Source organism: Aulonocara sp. 'chitande type north' Nkhata Bay, linkage group LG8, assembly GCF_057382095.1.
Source record: "Aulonocara sp. 'chitande type north' Nkhata Bay isolate Kocher_YH1m ecotype deep benthic linkage group LG8, A_spYH_male_GT1.1, whole genome shotgun sequence".
Lineage (NCBI taxonomy): Eukaryota > Metazoa > Chordata > Actinopteri > Cichliformes > Cichlidae > Aulonocara > Aulonocara sp. 'chitande type north' Nkhata Bay.
This window is the reverse complement of record NC_141351.1, coordinates 4,253,718-4,270,944: the sequence shown is the minus strand read 5'-3', so window position 1 is coordinate 4,270,944 and position 17,227 is coordinate 4,253,718. Positions and strand designations below refer to the sequence as shown.

General features: G+C 38.1%; 1 protein-coding gene and 1 long non-coding RNA gene across 3 annotated transcripts in view; one reads left to right on the top strand and one right to left on the bottom strand.

Annotated features, from left to right (window-relative positions):
* slc39a11 (solute carrier family 39, member 11) overlaps window positions 1-17,227 on the bottom strand; it is a 166,540-nt gene that overhangs the window by 28,709 nt on the left and 120,604 nt on the right. The gene's annotated exons all lie outside the window — the stretch shown is intronic.
* LOC147322879 (uncharacterized) lies at window positions 680-1,873 on the top strand. Its single transcript, XR_015130826.1, has 3 exons — window positions 680-713; window positions 1,086-1,171; window positions 1,767-1,873. It is a non-coding gene; the product is annotated as an uncharacterized LOC147322879 (long non-coding RNA).

Sequence of the window (17,227 nt, the reverse complement as noted above, 5' to 3'; positions counted from 1 at the left end):
GAGATTTTGGACATTGAACAGCTTTAGCTAATATCATCAGCGGCATTATGCTAGCTTACATCCCTACCCCTCCTGCCCTCACCTGCTGTCCTTTTGTTTTTGTTTTTTTTGCTGCACATTGAGAGATGACCTCTATTCTGCATTTCACCAGGAGTCAGCTGATGGATTGTGGGTTCAAGGTGTTATGGTAAGAAAGTATATTCTATTTTCGCTTAAGGTTTCTGTAACTTAATTATAATAGGTTTTGTATAATTATTAGGTGCATGCATACACAAATAGACCACCCTATTAATACAACTGAGAAATCCAAAATCTGCCATAGGTTTAACTTATACCTGTATGTATTGTCAGAAAGGTGATTACTGGACTCACATTAATGCACACTTGAACTAAAATGAGGTTGTAACTTGTGGGTTCTTGGGTTGCAAATCAGAAACAAACATCTTTGGATTTTTTTAATCCCATAAGATCTGGAAACACAGTTTTTATTCAACAAAACATTACTGATTAACCAAGCACAGTGCCTGCTGTTATTTCAAAATAATTTTATGTCATTTCAGATAAAATGAAGCATTCCAGTGCATCCCAACCATGCCTTTACAGTTAAGGTTTCTGACGGAGCTGAGTTTCTCTCTGACAGTCTGCTGAAAGTGTTTGCAAAGTGATTGGGGGAACAGGACACAAAGCTAAAGGATGTAGCTGCCATGATGACAGTAAGAACTTTAAAATTCTTTAACTAAAAAGTGTATATGTATTGCATTAGGTCAGTAAAAGATTTTTATGCTACATCCATTGAAACAGTCAACTATTACCTGTGAGTACTGATTCCACTGAAAGGATGCCATTCTTTTTTGTCATGCATTTACTGGCCCACTGAGAAAAATTGATCTTTTTTTAAAAATATATGTTCTGGAAACTATATATCCATAAAGTTGATGTCAAACAGGAATTTTTGATATTGCTTTGTAGATGCTGGTGTTGCATGTTGACTGGTTTAAAAAGTCAAGAGTTTTTGTCTGGGATCATTTTCTTCTGTGCTACTGAAAAGTTCACAAATCTCTGTTTTCTTTGTTATAATAGTCAAGGATGACATTAATGCTCGGAGTCCCTCATCAAAGTGCTCCGCATCTGTGTGAAAGACAATTGCAACATCTTGGTGCAGGAGTTCATGGTGAGTGTTTTATGAGTAGATTGTGGCTTTGCAACATTTAAATATGCATTTAGTTATCCACTTGATCCTCATTGGACCGGTTAGGACCAGTAGTCCTCTTTAATAATTTGAAGTTCACATGAGGCCTGGTAGTGAACTCGGCCGCCGGCCCTTGAGGCCCCACCCCCACCCCTGTATTAGGGGTCACATCAGTGTGAAAAAACTTTAAATTTGTCATTCTAGTGAACAAAGGAAAATCCCACCAATATTTATATTAGCTTTTGTTTGAAAAAAAATGACCAACTGACCAACAGCTAACCAAATTGTGGGGAAAGTCTAAATTCTAACATCTTCTGAGTGACATAACCTGGATTTCTGATGGGCCGGTGTCTTTCTAACAAAAACTAATGTAAAGAATTTGAAATTATTATGTTTTTCACTCTGTCTTAGAAACTCTGTTAGACCATGAATGGCAGCATGGCAGGCAACTCTTTGGCTATAGCTATTTACTATGTTGCTTGCATTGGTTTAAATTACTCTAACATTAGAACTGGTAGATTCAAAAGAGATGAGTTTAAAAAGGAATCTTTAAAAAAAATGTTTTGTGTTTAACCAGGACTTGACTGAGGCCACTGCACAGATTGAGAAAACCACAATGAACATCTGTCTCCAGAGGATGCACCAGGCAATGACTTTTCTGATGTTGGCATCATCATCGAGGGTGTAGTAGTTCTTCAAGATTTGGATAACGTGACCTTTGCAGTAGCCATGCTGTTTGGACCTTTTTTATTCCTTCAACATGAGTTACCCATCACAACTCTGCTACACTTTTGAGGTGATTCAAAGGGTGGTAATGGAGTTGGGTGCAACTCAGCTCTCAAGAAAAGCTCACAACTAAGACAAAACTGCTCCTGCAAGGAAAGCTCACGGTTATGCATGCAAGGTGATCAGCTCTAGGTGAGAGGACATTTAAATCTCACACTTGTTCTGCTGCATTTTTGAAGCTCAATTCCAGGAACAGATCGCAGAGTTCATTTTTATATACTCTGCAACTGCCATGAGGACGAGCTGTTTTTTGTTCTTGTTTGTTTTTCCTTTTGCTCTGTACAAGTTCTCTGTTTGTCTGTTTGGCAGCATTTTTAAATTTCTCTTTGTATTTTTTCTTTCTTTTACTAGTGAAGAGATGTAGCGTGAACAGTTATACAGTCTAAATATCCCATATGGGTCTTGTGAAATGGTATTTTCAGTTTCATTCAGTTGAAGTAAAGAACGTTGAATATTTCTAAGTGTGCTGTTTTGAACCAACATGTCACAGTATGATCAGTGCTGTAATTTTTGACAGTCACTGTATCAATGTTATTTTTGCGTCTCTTGAATAAAGGTTTTGACCTGCAAGTGCTAATTTCTTTAGTTATTGGGGTAAAATGGGTAATGTTAATAGGAAGGTGTTTGCCAATTCAGTAACCTAATTTAATGTTAATGGAAACTAACATTACCTCAAATTGTTTAGTCATAATTGTTGTTTAACTGAATCTTGACATTAGAGGCCTTAGAATGTTTTGTATTGTTCTTTCCCAACATTTTTCAAAAGAAAGAGTCTAATTTCTTTGCTGTGATTGATTCCAGAGAACACGGAAGAACTGACATTATTTAACTGTTTATTTATATAGATTCAGTGGAGGAGTAATGTCAGTTTAATTCTTTACCTACTGTCAATGCAGTGAAATTAGACATTTTGTTTTGAAAGGTTACTGGTGGATGCCAGCAACCATCTTGGAAGAGAACAATACAATCTGTTATAAGGCCTCCATTTGAAAATTGTGTATTTGATACTAGAATATAATAGCAAAATGTAATTTGAAGATAACATGTAGCATTTAAGTGACCAAGTAGTATTGGGTAAAAGTTATTGAATCGTGTTGGGATAAAGTGAAAAAATTGTGAAGGATTAAAATATTCCAAGAGCTCAAATTACTTCATCAAAACATGTTTAAGTCACATTTTATCAACACAAATTGCACAGGTTTATTGAACATGAATAAATTGTGTTAATTTAACTCAATTGTTTAAGTTGCTGCCGAAGCAAAACATCTGTGTGCAACAAATGTCCACCATTGAATTAACCCTTCTTAGGCCCTGGGACCATTTTTGGTCCCTTTAGTTTTTCAGTTACAAGCCATTTGCACTGTGTTGAATGGAATATAGCCAAATTCTCTAAAAAAAAGTTTGGCATAATTTCATTTCAAAATTCAAGTCTGACTTCCTTAAGTAAATCCAACAACATATTTTTTTCAGTGTAGGTTTACAGTTGTGCCATACTCCTTCCATTTCTGAATGATGGCTTGAACAGTGCTCCGTGGGATGTTCAAGGCTTGGGAAATCTTTTTTGTAGCCTAAGCCTGCTTTAAATTTCTCACTAACTTTATCCCTGACCTGTCTGGTGTGTTCTTTGGACTTCATGGTGTTGTTGCTCCCAATATTGTCTTATGCTGGGCTTACACTGTGCGATTTTTGGCCCATTTTGAGCCGATTTTTGAGTCGTGCGAGGCCTCTGAGGCCGTCACAGAGCAGCTGTATTTGTACTGACATTAGATTACACACAGGTGGACTCTATTTAGTCATTAGCACTCATCAGGCAATGTCTATGGGCAACTGACTGCACTCAGACCAAAGGGGGCTGAATAATTACGCACACCCCACTTTGCAGTTATTTATTTGTAAAAAATGTTTCATTCCACTTCTCACGTGTGCACCACTTTGTGTTGGTCTTTCACGTGGAATTCCAATAAAGTTGATTCGTGTTTGTGGCTGTAATGTGACAAAATGTGGGAAAGTTCAAGGGGGCCGAATACTTTTGCAAGCCACTGTATGAAGGAGGGCATACGTTTTAGACTTTAACCTGTCCTTTACAAGGTTAAGTTTCACAGTGTCCCTATTGCTAAAAAATTCCGCCATGGCAATTCATATTACACCAAAGTAAACAACTAATAGGTAAGAAACTAAATGAAATTTATGATTTTTTCAATAGTGGGCTCACTGCTTAAAAACAAACAAATCAGAAAATATAACACAATGTCAAGGATTTGTTTGTGACTAAACTAACGCTATGCTCCATTTATAGGTGTTAGAAACAGAGAGATTAAATTTTAAGAGTAATGTTCCTTTAATATTGTTCTGTGCTCCCATATGTGCGTTTTTTCCTAGTTTGGCTTCAGGGAAGCATAAAATGTTACCACGGACTGCAATATGAGAACCCCTGCTGTAAAACTTGCAAACATCTTCTTCCCTCTCTTTGGGACTGGCTTGCTGACCCTAAATCATTCTTTCTTCACTTCAGTGCTCATCAGTAATCGCCATGCTTCTCCTCTATCCAGTCCTCATCTTCTTCTGTGTCACGGTTCACCTACACAGCTCTGCCCTTGCTCTGGGTGGCTCTGATTTTCTTAACAACAGGTGAACGTGAATAAAAGCAAGACAAAGTAATATCGTACATGCATCATTTACCGTGCACCACATAATATTAGGTATCACATTTTCAATGCCAGATTCAGTAACTACAAAAAACTAAATTAGTATCTGTGAGCTAAACACGTGAGTTTCATTGCCTCTGCCTTGGTTATCGTTAATAATGTATGCAAAACAAAGACCTGACAAGACACGATGAAAAATGAACGCTGTTGTCAAGGACTCAGTACACACGTTTAGGCCATTAGTTCTTAATCTTGTAGGATTTTTGTCTTTAAATGCGTGCATAAAATAGTATCAGCTGCAGACACCTTGGTAAAAGGACATTAACTTGCACATCATATTTCCATGGTCTAATTAGTACAGTAACTGCTTTGCCTCTCTTGAGGGAAAGGCTCCTTTTTTGTGAAAACAAAGAAAAATAAAAGAAAGTCTTCACAAACTGTAAACTATTTTTGAATTGAAACACAGTAGCCTGCCCTCCTGCCTCATTCATGATCTGAACACAGGACTTTAGAATTCAAATGTGTGGTTCTTCTCTCTTTCTTTGGCTCAGCTCAGTTGCAGTTCATTCATCTGAACAATAATAAATGACAATGACGTCTTTGACAGTTTCCTGTTGTTGGATAAACTTTCAGAGCGAGAACAATGTGATTGTCAGAGCTCATCTAAATGGAACTGGTGAAAAGAAGTTTTGAGTATTGATCTGAAAAGTTGGCAAAGTCTCGTTCAGAAGATTAGAAACTCTTTTAAAATGACAGCCCTGACAGGGATGATTGACTGACATGGATATGGCTCAGAAACGCACATCCACAGAGTAATTACTGGCTGAACTTTGGATACCAGTGCAGGATACTCCGGATTCAGCAGAGTTGAGAGTTATTTGCAAACTGGGCTTTTTCCTTATTTGAGTTGTAGTTTATCATATGAACTTTACTAATTGAGTTAAATTCTCGAGTCGTCATGGTGTTTTGGTTTATTATTCTAGGCTCATGCTTCATGTTCAGTACATGTTTTTGGTTCTGTGTTTAGCTACTACTTTATTTTGTTAATGTTCAGCTGTGTGTCATCACCCTACTTTTATCCATTATCCTGATTACCCTCTCAGTGTATAAATAGTCCCATCTCACTTTAGTGACTTTTTTAGCTTTTATGTTCTCTCCCCATGTTGTGGATTTCTGTTGGCTACAGTTTTAGACTCTGTAAAACCTGCATGTCCAGTTCAGTATGTGGGTCCTAACTCAATCCATTATGAAAGCTTGAGACTGACAAGTCGCTACCATATGACCGTGCAGTGTGCTTTGGTTTTTAGTTAGTCTTTCCTTGTGATGCTTTGTGATTTAACCTAGTATTTTATAACATTTTACAAGCTACACATACAAAATACACATCATCAAGTATGTATCTTAGAAATACTAGAATTGATGTTATAAAGCCAGACTGTAAATAATAGCTCAATTTAGTCAAGATTAATCACAATTCACATATTATTGTAATGTTTATATTTCTATCTTAATTTTTTTAAAATGTATCTCTGATAAAAGAAATAAAATCGTAAATAAAAATCAAATATATATTTACACGATACAGTATATGCCATCATGCACCATGTACGTGCTCTCTTACACATTAACACACCAGACCTTACACACATCTATCATGCAGCCTCGATTCCCACCTGTCATCTTTCATCACCTTGAGTAGTCATTAGCAACAGTTGCCTCAGCAGCCGTTGCAACGTCATGCTGCTAAGACACAATGAGCAGTGTAATAGTGAGTGATTTATTACATTTCATCCACTAACCAAATCAGAATAAAATAACAGTGTAACACATGTGGTCTGTTTAGTCGGTCTCTCTCTTGAATGTTTCTGGAAAATTGTATCTTTTTATCATTTTATTCCACTGTTCACTAAAACATTAAATGTTAATGAAAAACACCCAGTTTAAAAAAAACAAACAAAACTGTTTTAGAAACAATGATGTCTACTTTATGCTCTTTTTCTTGGGATGTCAAAAGACAATTTCAAATTTTAAAGGTGTTAATTGTAAATGATCACCCACTTTGCAGTTCCACTCAGCAATAAATAAGTTTAATAGTGTTAAAAATCTTGTGATAATCACATTAAGTATATTAACAGGCCTGTGTACAGATTTGACTGAACACAGCAGCCTTTTCCTAGATGAGATAAGACAGTGACCATAAAGTCACAGGTCAGGCCACGTTTAACACAGAACCTTAATCAGACACTGGAATTCACGGAAAATGTAACCATTTTGCTACATGGTCTTAAAGCCAGACCGATTGGAACATTAGCTCTAAAATGCTAAAGGGAGCAACAATGCATTTTGAGTGGAAGTTTTTGTCTGTAAGAAAAAGAATATGTTAGTTTAGCTTTCATTTTGAAAAGGTTCTTTTGGCCACAAACAGTCCTTAAACAAGACCAGTTTTAAAAGTATTTTTAACTTTGGGATAATTGGCGTTTTTCCCCAAAGAACAATCAACAAAAGATCAGCATGGGTCCACCTAAAATGAAAGACCTAATATCAGACCCTTGACCTGTACACAGATATATTTTATACACTCAGTGGAGCACACATGGTGCCCTTAGTCATGTTACCAAAACGTGTAATAAATGGATTTTTAAGCTGAAATGGAATAGAGGGAAACAGTCATGCCCTGTTAGATCAAGAGAAGAACAACAAAAAAAAAGTAATGCTAATGCTAATTTAGAATTGGGCAGGGATAGCTCAGTAGGTAAAGTGGTCGCCCCATGATCGGAAGGTCGGCGGTTCGAATCCACTTAACGGCTACCCTGAGGTACCCCTGAGCAAGGTACCGTCCCTACACACTGCTCCCCGGGCGCCTGCTTAGTGGGCTGCCCACTGCTTCACTGAGTGAATGGGTCAAATGCAGAGAAAAAACAAGTAATTTCCCCATGGGGATCAATAAAGTATCCATTATTATTATTATTATTATTATTTAACAAGCTGGATGGAGAACCTGAAAAAACTTGTAATGTAACATTACTTTTTAACATGAAGACTATGCTAATCTGTGACTGTGTCTCCCGGCCAGGTTTGTGTAAAGCGTCTCTAAGTTCTGCAGAGGTCTGGGTCCCTGTGTTAGAATAGCAGAGGAAGTGTTTGCACACATAGACTTCATTTATGCATCTGCCCAAGTGCATTTGCTCACTCATTCTTCTCACTCTTATTGTCAAAAGTCAGTCACAGCTGATCAGCTTCTTCTGCTTGACCAGTTGCTGTTGTGGTTCTCCACAAAGTTTTTCATTCCGGGTTCAGATAGACTACACAATCTTGCTGTTGGTGATGTTTTATGCATTGGAGTGTAGCAGGTAAAGAACAAGCTGGTGTGCTGCTCTGTCAAGCAAAGGTCATTGCTAACTACTTAATAAGATAATATGTGAAATGGAAACTCTCTGAAGAGGCAGCTAATTGCTGTATTTCTATTTATTTGTTATCAAGTAGGCCTCGATTTTATTTGCAAATGAGGACGTGTTATATGGTATTATTTAATAATTATTTTAAATTAGCATGGGTAAATCTGATATAACCTAGCTGTAACTCCAATCCTCCCCCCAAAATTGTGATGTCCCGCACACTTGCTCTTTTTCACCTGCTGTCCTGAGCATTTACCTGCCAGCAACTACCAGCTTCCTGGGAGCTGCCCAGTATAATCAGAGTGCTCCACTGCTGGCTACTGAGAGCTCTGGGGCAAAGAAGTCATGTTTAAAGGTTATTTCACATCAGGTCTTCTCACCTCTCTGTTTGAAAAAAATGGTGCTCTAAATAGTTTTACTACAAGAAAATTGTACCAGTATCCAGACACGAGACTAACCTAAAAAATGACATGTCAAAGGAGGAGAAATCTGTTATGGTTAGACTGGCAGTGGATGGCACTGATTGCAGATATTATCAGCCAGAGAGAAGCTAATGTAAAGGGTCAGGTCAAATCGATTTTAAACAGACATTGAAGAAATTCAGAGAATATGTATACCGCATTGGTGGAGTGAAGACAGGTGAGATAGAAAGGTGGGTTTTACTTGACGGTGAATCCAAAACTGAGGCAAAGAAAGAGACAGAACTGGGAAGAAGTATGAGTGAGAGTGATAAGGATGTATAGAGTGGAGAAGAGGATACTGAAGTTAAAGCAATATAAATAATGGAAATAAGAGAAGGTGCATCAGATGTTGATGCTGCTATGAAGACTGCAAATGTAGGATTTGATTTAAAGATCAGAAACACAAGCAACTAATAATAGAATCCAGTAAAGGTCACAGTGTAACAATGTAAAAATATCGTATGTGCAACAAACTACTCGAGACATCTCAGAATGGTCTTATGGGGCTCTGTAGACAGAAAATGTCTTTTCACTAAAGTAATTAAATCACAATAAACCTGTGGACTCATTATTTAAGCATGGAGAAGAAAGAATGTTTTGCAGGGTGGAGTTGAGACAGGCTCTTGGTGGCAGGAAAGAGTTACCGGAGGACTAGGTACAGCTGTGGAGGAGAGGGAACCTGTGAAGAAGATATCTGGTGAACCCTCTGGACAGAGGAGACCTAGTGGTTGAATGAGGAAGTATTGAGAATTGGAGGTAGTATAGGACAGTGATTTTTAACCATGGGGCCACAATAAACTTTTAGTTCTACACCTGTGGGCTGTGAGGGCAGCGGGGCATTATTAATTGAAGACACCAGAGACTACTGTTATCCATGAAAATCTCAGTTACAATGCAGCTTCCCACCACTTGGTGGGAGTTGTTTAATCAGCCTCAATAAGCAAGCAGAAGAAGACACGCTGCCTGCCGTTTGCAGTTAGCAAAAGATATGGAGAAGTTCTTAAAACACAAAACTGAAGATGGAAGTAATAACCCCTCCTCCCAAAAGGCAAAATTGTTGCGGAAGAACAACCCTGACTTCCTGAAATATGGGTTTGTGAACGGAGGAAACGAGGCGGACCTGAGAGCCCAATGTGTGGAGTGTGGACTCATGCTACCCAACGAAGCACTGAAGCCTTTGAAATTACAACGGAATCTCAAAACCAAACATCCCATGCTTGCAAGAAAGCCGGTGGAATATTTCAAGAGAAAACAAAACACTTTGCTGATGCAGAAACTGTCTCCTGTGCCACTGACTGGTAACTCAAAACGTGCTTTAAAAGCTAGCTACGTCATACCAAGACTTGTGGCACAAAGTCTTTCACTTTAGCACAGGAGTTGATTTTGCCTGCCGCTGTAAATATGTGCCGTGAGATGATCGAAGAGGCTGCTGCAAAGCTACTGACCATCCCACTCTCAAACGACACTGTGAGACCGTATCACGGACACGGCCTCGACAGACAGCATCAGCTTCTGGAAAGAATAAAAAGTAGTCAATTTTTCTCTTTTGCAACTAGACAAGTCCGCTGGTGTCGCGAATGGTGCATTGCTGCTGGTTTTTGTTCGTTATCGCCGGGACAGCAGTTTGCATGTAGACACGCTGTTTTGTGGAGAGCTACCAACACAAGCCACGGCCTTCTTCCATTCACAACTTCATATCTGTGAATCAGGATTTTCCATTGTGGCCACATCCAAGACCAAAGCCTGAAACAGACTCAGAGCAGCACTGGAAGCTACTCTGAGAGTAAGCCTTTCCCCAATTCCACCCAGAGTGGATCTGATCGTGTCTCAGAGGCAGACTCAAGTGTCTCATTAAGAGGTGAACATACAAGGGGAGATGCAGCTTGCCAAAAAAAAAGGACTGTTGTGACTGTTTGTTGTTGTTAATTTGTCTCAAATATAAAGAGTAACTTCTGGTTCTGCCAGTGAAAAAAGGTTTACTGCTGAAGCAACGTTTAAATTCACTCACAGATTATGAGGCTATATTTTCATTTGGACAGTTTATTTATTTATTCATTCATTTAAATAGAAAATTATTTTGATAGTATTTATTTTATCACCACATTATTTATCCAATTTCTATTTTTCCCTTTTTTTTTGTCTCTTTTGCTGTAGTAAAATTGAATTATTAATTATTTTTGTGTTACTAAGCCTGCCTTGAGCCTTTCAATTTATTTCAATTTTTTGCTGTGGCAACCCCTAAAGGAGGCAGTGGAAAGAAGACGATGAACACATGCACACATACTACTACACACTCCGATATGCATTCACTGAAGGGAATGTCTGCTGGACAAAGCAGGCCTGTTCCTTCACTTTGTGTACATTTATTGTTCCTTAAACCTTTCTTGTTCTTTTCATTTTCTCCATCTTGGTATCCAGAGTGAATATGCTGGTACTTCAGGAACTTAAAAATTGCTGCTCTTTGTAATTCCTGTCTTAAACTTGTAATCCGCCATTTGTATATAGTTGTGGCCCAGCTGTTACTTTTCAATTTGTTTAAATCAGTTATATTCCCATTATATTATAGATCTAAATATTCAATTTTGAAAGGCCTCAGTCTAAATTTGCAATTAATTCAGTGAACTCCTTTCCTAATGTCACAGCTCCATATTGGCATGACTAAATCAGAATTAATCAATTAAACTTGATAGCTGTCAGCAGTCATCTGATTCAACGCCCCATGACGGAAAAGCACACCATGAGCAAAACAATAATAATAATAATAACAAAAAAAAAAACACACACAAAAAATGGGGAACACCTCCACAGGGAGGACATTATTGCTTGTATGCTTCTCCACAGAGGGCCAATTAGATGATGTACACACTCACTTGGCAAACACAGTTGTAGCTGATAGCAGCTGCAGTCCATGCAGGGGTTCCAGCTCCAGTGGCTGGCATCGTGTGTGCTGGCTCATGCACTTGGCTTTATTTGTTAAGGCCAACATTGTTTGCTTACTTTTTGTTAGCTGCACAAGCTTACATATGCTTTTTTTCTTTTTAAACAAGTATCTCAAGCTTTTGTATTTCGTTATTAGTATATATGTTATACTATTAGTTAGTTTCCAGAGTGGACTTTTATTATTTGTGTTTAGTTTCTATAGATGGGAGTGAGATGAGCAGAGGCTGGCCAACGAGCCAGGAGTAGTTGTGGTTAACAAGGAACAGAAAAGGGAAAAATGATAGAATACAAACAACACTTTCAGAAGGCAAGTATACACCCATTCTCAATACACATGTGCACCAATATACACCAATGTCACTTGATGTCCGTAAAGAGTCTACAAAATGGGCAAAGCACGACCTATCCTAGTCTTAGCCATTAAAGGTTATTTGGCCATAATGCAACACATGGTGGCAGAAGGGTGAGGACCTGACCACTTAGTAGTAGTCAATGAGTTGCAAACGAGCTCCTCTGTGTAATGCATCGCAGTGACGCATCCAAGGTCCAGGTCTGCTATGCATAATTGAATGCCCGCCGACCTTAATGACCTGAAGCAACCTTGTAAAGAAGAGTGAGCCATGATATCTCCACTAGCTTTGAGAAACTTATGGTGGTTCTACAAGCTCATGCGGTGTACTTAGTTTTCGACATACTCTGCTTCTGCTGTTTGACTTTGACTTCAGTAAATAATTAGTTTAATAATTGTTCAATAAATAATGAGACAGTGTATTATGTCATGTGTCATGTAAAAACAGTTAAACATCTGTCCAGTAAATATCTAATATATTTAATGAACTTGTTAGCTAATTTAAACATGGTAAGAACTAGATCATTTTTCTTATTTCCTTAAGTGTAAAACCTCAGATTTGAAGTAAAGTGTGCGCTCTTTTTACCATGACAGTGTATATTTTCTTTATTTTGTTTTTATCAGTAGGAGGGATTTTGTATTTGTGTCGATAGATGAAGACTTAAATAAATAATAAAGGGCAAAATACAACATGGATAGTATGAAATATTCTAAAACTCATGACAGCAACTGGAGAAAATAAGAGCAAAAAGGTAAATAAACTGACGCTGACACCAACAGACGTGTGAAGATCACTCTGTAATCATTTGGCAGGACACTGTGTTCTCACTTGAGAGAATAATGGGCACAAATATACATATGCTATCCAAAAATGTCCAGAAAATAGAAGCACAGGAGCATACACATAACACTTTACATGCAAAAGGCGTATTTAATTGGGATATTAAAGGATTACTGAACTTTGAAACTATTTTGCTCTGTGAGCAGTGTTTCTGTGGCTTCACAGGTGCCATTAGTCGTCAGTGGAGCTCAACAGGTAATGTCTTTGTGATTGACTAAATTCAACGTGCATTTCAGATAGAAAGGTAACAAACCATCTCTAAAATAACAACACTGCATCACACTGACAAGCATGTAGCAAGTGTTCCAAATAATTGTCTTTTTGACCAGAGTGTCCAACAGATAAATGATCTTTGATCTGGTTTTTCAGTTTTCCTTCTGCTCTACTGTCTTTAAAGAAAAGTACATAAGATGGGATAAAAAGACATGTGTCATAAAGATAAAACTTTACTGTGACTTTACAGATTACTCTTATTTAAAACACCCAATTCCAAAAAAGTTAGGAAGCTGTGCAAAGGGTAAGAGGAAACAAGATGTGCAAATCTCAAAATCCCAAATTTTATCAACAATAGAAAATAGAGATCATATCAAATGTTTCGATATGTTATTATTTCATGATAGATTTGATGGCAGTAATGCAACTCAAAAAAGTTAGGACAAGGCAACAAAAGCATGAAAAAGTAATTGGTACTACAAAGACACAGCTGGAAGAACACTTCGGACCCAATTAGGTTACTAGCAACAGGTCACTAACATTGCTGAGTACAAAAATAAAGTATCTCAGACATGGGCAGAGGTTCAGCAATCTGCAAAAAACTGTAGCTACAAATTGTGGAATAATTTCAGAATAACATTCATCAACATGAAACTGGGAGAACTTTGAAAATATCATCATCTACTGTATATGGCATCATTAGATTCAGAGAATCACTGCTCACAAGGGACAACGTTGAAAATGATCTCTAGGCCCTCAGGTGGCACTGAATCAAAAACAGGCAGGATTCTCTCATGGAAATCACTGCACTGGCTCAGGATCACTTCCAGAAATCACCGTCACACACAGACTACTGTGCCACCCACAAATCCAGGTTAAAGCTCTAGCATGGATTTGTGAACACAATCCAAAAGCTCTGCCATGTTTTCTGTGCCACAGCTCATTCAAAAAGGTCTGAGCCAAAGTGGAAAACTGTGGTCAGACAAATTGAAATCTGAAAGATATGGATGGTCGGGCTGAAGTATAGTACTTGATGTACTGTAATGCAAAGGTGCATATCACTGATAACAAACTGTTGGCAATCATGCAATATACTACTAATGACTAGTCAAAACAGTGCAACATTTTTCAAAACCCATTCACACATCCACTTATATGCCATACTCTCAGTGGATGCTACTGCATAAGAAAAAGCTGCTTCTGACACAAAATGCACAATATTTTAGCTGCTTCATTTTATGAACGCTGTGCTTTATGTAAGTGTTGTCACATCCACTGATTTCAAAAAGAAGTGGAGCAGAGAGGATTGGGATGACAGACAGCAGTATGTGAGAGACAGGCACAGTAAGAGGACGCAAGGGAACGATAACAGGACAGAAATGGAGTGACAGCCTGTGAGAGCAAGAAAGAATAACGGTGAATGACGGAGAACGAGAGAAACTGTGAGAACGCAGGAACTAAAGAGCCAGGCTTTCATGTGTTCACTGCCCATTGTTGCCAGGCAACTGTTTGACCCTGTTTGGCTATCATGTGAGAGTGTGCGCACACTCCCAGCACACGCAGGAACATAAAATTAACTATATCACGAAAAAGCCATCAACACCTCCACTGAGAAAAACTGTCTTCTCTCATTACAACTAATTACGTAAGCAGTGAGAGGAAGAAATACGGAGACAGTGTGTGACACTGCATCAGCTCACAGCGGAGGCTATTGATCCAATTAGGCTTGACATCTTCTCCTCAGAGATACTTCAGCAATCCATCTAACATACACCCATTTCTTAGCTCTTTAACAGCCTAACTGTTTTTGTTAAACTGTAAGGACAAAACACATCTTTCAGTAGAGCAATATAAACGATAAAGAGACAAATGAGCAGAAAACAAAGCTGTACTGATGCACGAACCTTATACAACTACAGCGCTCAGCAAATTTATTAGACCAAAGTCCAACGTCAGGTTTATGCCAGGGCTACACTAACTAACAGTATCGGTAATACCAAAATTATGTTTAATGTTTCTGTAAACCACCAGCATGCACACGCTGTTTAATCAAAATTATTTCAGTACAGAACTATAATTTGAAAAATGACAGTTATTTACTTCCTGAACAGAAAAAACAGCTTTAGTGGTTTAATATTATTTCTGACTTCACAGAGAAGTCCAGTGTGCCGGCTCAAATTTGCACATCTAAATTGTTTTAGGTCAGTTTTAGGTTTTTAGGTTAACAGATCGGTAAAATATATATGTTTTCTTGTTCTTCTGAGAGGTGCTCTCATAAACTTGTTAGGCACTGTATTTCACTGGGGACAGATGAAGCCAACTCTGAATTTTTCCTTTTCACAAGGTGGAAAAGGAAAGTCTGTTAGGTTGAGACTATTACATTCATTTGATGGGTTGCCATGGAATTTTGTAAATGGTCTCCCGAGGATGACATTTACAGGTTATGTCTGAGATTAATGAGATTTCCAAATAATTGCCACTTTGAATAGAGAACTGTCCTTTCTAATCTACCATCACTTCAAAGTCCTTTAGCACAATTATACATAATTCAGAATTTTCACCTGACTGCCAAATCACACTACCTTTAAATGCTGAACTAGTCATTTTTTAAGCATTTGTTTCATTACTTATGGAGTTTAGAACCTAAACAGGTGGTATAACCTCAGAACAAACAGATGTCAATTTCTCCAATTTAGTGTGTCAAGACTAATGGTTAAGTTTCAGCCTTACAGCAGAGCAAGTGCTTTGTGTTGTGTTTCAGCTGCGGTCAAGTTAAATGCATTTTGAATCACGTCTCATTATCCCATTGGGGATTCAGTTATGGTCCGACTCTGCTTAGGATTACTATGTAAGTGTACTTGCTTGGGTTGATATCAGGATCAAGCAGCAAACTCAGGAGCTAAAAAAGCTGAAACCAAGGCTGACAATATAAAAACAGTGGCCTCTTGATGGTAGATACAAACGGGAAACCACCCATGTAGACAACTATGTTAAAAATGTCCATTTTAACAGCATGTTTACAGCCAGATACAAAAAGTGATACTATTGTGCATTGGTAGTACCCTCATCCATTATCCAGTGGGTACATTTTGGATAGTGACAAGGCTTAAAGTTGGGGTGTACCTGCTTCTATTGACAGGTGTGCCAGTGGAACTGAATCTCTTGGCTACATTTATAGTGTTTTAATTACTTGAGTTAAAATAAAATTAGCCTTCCGTGACAAATGGACTGTAACAGTTTGTGCTTCACTTTGGTGACTGAACTTATTTTATTACACTTTTACTTGCATTTATTATTTATTTATTTATATCAGTTTACTGTCAGTCCCACCTAAAATCAGTATTTATTCCTTGAACTTCAAATCATCAATAACCACAACAGCGTAAGGGGGAAACCTTGGCTCCTGGCACAAGGAGCCCACCATATAAACATAATTAGGACAGAGGCTTTAAATGAGGCAGATTATAATAAAAATACTAAGAACTGAAGAGGAAATCAAGCACAACAGTACACAACACATTCTCTCTATTTGTTGCTTGTGGTACCCAGAGACTATAGTAAACATCAAACCAGATTTAATCTAGAGTTATTTTCCAACAGCGCCTCAAGATTTCATCTATAGTATATTCCTGCTAGACTGATTGTCCATCTGCCTCTGTTTCTGTTTCCAGCACTAATCCTATATTGTAGCTGTGTTTTCAAACATTTTCAGAAGGCACAGAGCAGACAAGGCCAACAAGTAAGCAGAGAAATAGACAGTCAGTAACGGAAAACCATGACATGATCAGCATACTATTGGCTACCTATTAAGCACACAGTTTCCAGTCATTGCTATAACATATGCAGATGCAGAACCCATACATGGAGGGGGCCACAAGCTAATGTACTAATAATGCATGGTTTGGAGATGGTAGTACTGAAAAAAGACAGAAGGTAGTTGATGATGTTAAGATTTTAAATTGCAGAGACCAGGATGGACACAGAGAGACAATACTGAGATGGTTTGGACATTTGCACAGGAGGGATAGTGGATATATTAGACAAAAAATGTTAATTAATGGAAGTGCCAGGGAGAAAGAGAAGAGTTCACAGAGGAGGGTTATTGGATGATTTACAGTAGTGAAGGAAGACATGCAGAGGATGGATGTCAAAATAAGAGGACAGGCTGCAATGAGGTAGATGATCCACTGTGACTCTTACAGGTATCAGCCCAAGAAGAAAAGGAAGATGTCAGCTTTAAATAACCAAAAGTCATCAAAGGTCACTTCCTCCTTACCTTTCCTGCCCTCCTTTTCTCACATCTTTCTCCATCTCTGACTGAAGTTATCACACATTATTGTGTGTTATTTGCTTGTTTGACAGTATTTTTCACAAACCTGCCATCTGATTCATTAACTAATAAACTAAG